Source organism: Protopterus annectens, chromosome 2.part0 (assembly GCF_019279795.1).
Source record: "Protopterus annectens isolate FY-2018-M chromosome 2.part0, PAN1.0, whole genome shotgun sequence".
Classification (NCBI taxonomy): domain Eukaryota; kingdom Metazoa; phylum Chordata; order Ceratodontiformes; family Protopteridae; genus Protopterus; species Protopterus annectens.
Genome location: NC_056728.1, coordinates 24,145,931 through 24,151,305, shown reverse-complemented (window position 1 = coordinate 24,151,305; position 5,375 = coordinate 24,145,931). Strand labels below are relative to the sequence as shown.

The 5,375-nt window shown below is 38.7% G+C and overlaps 1 protein-coding gene across 1 annotated transcript in view; it reads right to left on the bottom strand.

Moving 5' to 3' along the window:
* The window catches only part of CASP8 (caspase 8), a 456,587-nt gene extending 451,437 nt beyond the window's left edge, over positions 1 to 5,150 (bottom strand). The window contains exon 1 of the mRNA XM_044060507.1: positions 5,046 to 5,150. The gene's annotated coding sequence lies outside the window, so the exon portion shown is untranslated. The remainder of the gene's footprint in view (positions 1 to 5,045) is intronic.
* Between the last annotated feature and the right edge of the window lie 225 nt (positions 5,151 to 5,375).

Below are 5,375 nucleotides of genomic sequence, written 5' to 3'. Positions count from 1 at the left end.
TCCCCAACCTCTTTCTCAATATACTCTCCTATACTTCCTCATTCCATCACCAGGTCTCCTTGCCCTCCTTCCTCTTTCCAGATGTCACACCAAGCACCTTTCAAGCTGTCTCCCTTACCACCTCTTTTGTGGCTGCCCAGCTACCTGGTAGCTCTTCACTGCCACCCAGTGCCTGTGTTAGCTCTTCCCTGAACTCCACCTTACAGTTATCCTTTTTCAGTTTCCACCATTTGATCCTTAGCACTACCCTCACTCTCCTCCCCTTCTTCTTGATCGTCAGCGTCATCCTACAGACTACCATCCTGTGCTGCCTAACTATGCTTTCCCGTCACAATTTTACAGTCTCCAATCTCCTTCAGACTGGCCCTCCTGCATATGATATAATCCACCTGTGGGCATCTTATGTTCCTCCATCTTCTTAAAATACATATTCACCACATCCATGTCTATCGTTTTCTCAAAATCTACTACCATCTGACTTCTGCATTCCTCTCCTTAACACAACACCAACCCATCACCTCCTCATCCCCTCTGTTCCCTTCACCAACATGCCCATTGAAATCTGCTCCAATCACCACTCTCTCACCCTTGGGTACACTCTCCACCACTTCATCTAACTCGCTCCAGAATTTTTCTTTCTCATCCATTGCACACCCAGCTTGCGAAGCATATGCACTAAATTCATCATCACACCATCAATTTCCAGTTCATAAACATCACTCTATCCGACACTCTTTTCACCTCCAAAACACTCTTGACATCCTGTTCATTCAGGATAACCCCTGCCCCATTTCTCCTCCCATCCACACCATGGTAGAACAATTTTAACCCACCTCCGCCTCCTGCGTCCGGGCATGCCTTCCCTCTCGTCTTCTCCTTCTCTTTTATATATTAAAATATTTAATTTGCTCATATATAATTTGCTCAAATATATGCTGTAAATGTTTTTTTCTTATACAGGTTTGACAATATATATTATTGCAAGCTAAGTGAAAATGGGGGAATTGCATACTCTAGGAAATTTTTTAAATATTTACACGATGAAGACAAAGGGATATGAGCAAAAGTAATGAAACTGTACTCCTCTTGCTACTATACTATGGCAATAACATGCTGTAAAAATCACATCTTTTTAGCACTGTTGAAATAGCTGTAATCTATGTAAGGAAATGGCAACTAATACCTTCATGAAGTGTTCTGAAACGTGTCTGCTTGCTTGTCTGTTTACTTATTTATAAACTGTCGACGAGGTAATTCCCACCAGGTATAGCCTATGGAGGCATAAGATGTTATTCATACTGACTCAGGGAAATTTTGTCAGGACACCAGGGAAATTCCCTTTATGATTTCCAGGAAAACAGTACTCTTATGAATTATTGTATTGTAAACAATGGCATTGTGCGTTAAAGAAGGTAACATTTTAGTTCTGGCAAAAGGAGTGGGGAGCTGATTTAATTTGTAAAAGAAAAATTTAACTGTAAATTTATAATTATGTGAATAAGGTTATCTTAATAAAGTACCAGCCTTTTTTGTAATGTGTCCTTTGCATTCCCCTCAGCTACCACCAGCTCCTGTACATGGGACCTAAGTATAACATCTAATCCACATGTGACACCTCAGGAATGCACCCCCCCAAGCTGCACAACAGTGTCAGTACTGAAATATAAATCCAACCAAACACCTTCGTGGCAACATATTCAAATCTGCAAAAAGGTAAACAAGTGTAGTTCTCACAATATGCTCATGCTTCTCCCTCCTCTGTTTTTTTAGGCTTTATTATATGTGCTGAGAATACTCATAGTTGGATCTCACTTCACAAACAGATAAGGGTCACGAGACAATTTGTCTCCAAATGGTGAACATGTAGTTGCTGCATATATTTCTTTTTGTAAGATCAGGGTTTCCTGTATAAACAGGATAATGTTTGCCACATCCTTGACATAGTACCAAGATGTGGCTACTTTGTAACTTACAGGGCATAGCACTGAGTACATGCCACCATTCACCAGTCTTCATACAGTCTCTTAACTTTAATATTTAGCCATGATTTTTGGGTGCATTCTCATACAGTTAACCTAAAGCCTGTACTTTACAAAGTACCACAGTCTGAATGAACAAATCTGACAAAAGGCATGCAGTACGCTTTCAGGAAATACTTGAATAATGACAGATCACTAGGTCATGAAACTGGTCTCATATAATCACATTGATAGAATAAGCAAAATATGACCAAACATTCACCAAATCAAATGATACTCAAATCATTGCCTACTGTCAATAACTTTGGAACTGGATTTCAGAATAACCATCCGAGGGCACAGCTTCATAAACTATAATGATGCCACTCAGCAGGTCCACCAAGAAGAAGAATTTTGCACTAGGTATGTAAAATCACATTTCATGATGAACCTGTAATAACACTTCCCATAACTGATAAGGTACTCCCCATATTGATGACATCTCAAGTTACGATTGCCTTATGTTGTCTTAACCTAGCTATATATAAACCTTTTTCCTTTTTTATTGCTTTATATTTAATATTTTCTTTCTGCTTTTTGCCCCTGAGTCTGCTGGATGGTTAAGCCACTCCATCTAGAGCCAAACTCATTTTTCAGAGCCACTTGGTGGACTGTTATTGACTCAGCCAAAAGAGAAGCTTGTTTCTTTGTCGACATACTGGCAATGTGGACATGTATTACCCCTTCCCTGGGCTGGGGGGATGTGCAACCCACATCACAGTGGAAGCCACACTCTCCTCTATGCTCCTTTGCACTTGCTCGATGAAAGCTACTACCATTCAGTGGCTTGGTGTGCCATGTGTCACCAAGCCACTGAATGGTAGTAGCTTTCATCAGGTTGAAAGCCCTCCTCTATTCTTCAAAGGAATGCTACAACTCGCAACAAGCTTTTCTTCCTTCCACCTGTGATGTGTATGCCTATCCTTCATGGCAGCTCTGTCAAGTGTATAAACCGCTAACCGAGATTGTGTCACCTAGGGCATAGTAAGGGCTTTATTCCTCTATGCCACCTGAGGTGGCCTTATTTACTGCTTTGTTTTTTGAACTGATATACATTACTTGTATCTAGTTATAACTATGTTCTGATATATTCAATCATTTAATTTGCAACTTGTTAAGATAACAGACCCTGCAATTGGAACCCTTCATTTGTTTTCACTGGGTAATGTGCCCTTGGGCTCAGGCTGCAGCTGAGAAAAGTGGGGCCTGGTTGCATTTGTCCATCTAGGCAATCAATACATAAAGTGATGAATAATGAAATGTCAGTTCAAAACTTTAAGACATGGTTAAGTTATGGTAACTTGTTGAAGTGGCCTTTGAGTAAAAATTAACTGGCTAATGTGATAGAATTGCATTATAAATGTCCATTTTCAGTTTGAGGCAACTCTAACGGAGGAAGACACATTTCTCCTAGTCACAGATTAAGAAGATTGTGCAGCTCCAAATGGTACTGGAAGTGGGGAGGGGGGATTGGGTGAGTCTAAAAGAGGACATTGGGCTTCTTCCTAACTTCAGGTATAGCAATGAAGCGTCAATGACAGTTTATTATGTCTAAAAACATTAGTGCATGGAGCAACCTGCACGATCCACAAGTATGTCTGCTAATACTGTGATACTGAACACTCTCATCATTAGTAAATCAGTAAAACAGGACAATATTTCTGTGACAAGGGCAAGAGGAAACATGCACTGATGCATAGGATGTTTTATTTCTTTTACATGTGCTTTAACACTCCAAGTTCAGTTTTACAAGCTATACAAGATGACAGGTTTCTATAACTTAACAGCAGAACACTGGTGGGTTAAGCATGTCCTACTTTACTAAAGTAGAAAGAAAGAAACCTGGAGAGCTGGGCAGAGTCACTACAATTAAGTGTGGAGTAGCCATGGAAAGCAACACAGTCCCTAAGGAGAGCATGTTTAATTCCAGTAATGTATGCAAACTTTACTTGCAATTTATGTTAAATGATGTTTTTTTTACTTCATTAGTAGAATACAGGTTAAGTGTGTACCTCCCAGTGTTTCAACAGACTTGGCAAGTATGCATCGTTTCCACCCTCAACCACTTATTGAAAAGTTGTTTGATGGAGGCAAGCATACAATGGACTGATAAAATGTAATACAGACCTGATGGGAAAGAGTCAGCACGTTGGAAAAGGCAATGAGATGTGATATTCTCCTTTCATGACTGCAGTGACAGATGCTTGCTGTATTACCCTGGCCAGCCCACATTTCTCTGCCTACCACTTGGTGGCTGCCTGTATCAGTAACCCACTGTTTTAATTAGAGAGTCATTTCAAGTATTCTCTGCACAACTAAACAACAGAGTGAATGATTAATTTTCTCTTTTATTTCTGTTCCACATGACAGTGTATTAGAATCACCTTAACAAGCCTATGATTCACTCTAAAACAAAACATTTTTCAAAATCTTGCAAAAAGGTATTTTTCATTGAAACCAGTCATAAACATCCTACTTGAAAAAGACATACCTTCTGGTTCAGTATAAACAGTACAACTTAACAGACTGCATAATTATAACAAATTCCATGATCCACCATTACATGATGTATAACTGTGATCACTAATCAGACCACAATTATCATAATACCTTTTAAAAAAATAAAGGCCTGTCTTGGAAATCTTCTATAATTAAAATGAGTAAAACGGACAAAAATAAAAGCAATTTTTGTTCAAGTTTCCAAAAACAGAAAATATTCAAAATGCTTCCCCTTCTTTCATACAGAACCACAAACACAAGAAAAAAACGTCCTTTTACGGAGATTTAAGGTTTCTTATAATGTATTAGTTAAAGTATTTACAAATATAAAGTTATTTTTAAAACGGTTTGTTATGACTCTTGGTGACAACACAAAAACTGGACTTTACCAAAACACAGTAACAGCAGGAAAAAAGCAGAAATCCAACAACTGCAATTAAAGGTGTGAGTCTTAGAAAACAGGTATGAAGTATTTTCTATTATTATTATCAGCACTGTTAAATAAATGTTGTTAGATTATACACTCACCGTCACATTAACAATGAAACTGCCACTGTCTCTGAAACCAAAACTTTCTGAGACTTTTCCTTTGCTGAAATGAGAATAAGGAAGTACAGTGCATGCTGGTAGCTTATGTTTTTTTTTTTTTTTGCAAGGGAAGCCAGAAGCACACACATACCTTTGATACTTCCTGTTCTTATGACGTGCACTCTAACTAACACAGCTTAGTGGGATGGGCAACTCTGCTCTTTTTCAAAAGAGAATGGTAGAGGGGAACTCCAAACTTGACTTCTAACAGTTTGTCAAAGTAAAAAAATTTCTTACCAATTGCCCAAATTTAAAACAGACTTCAGTGTG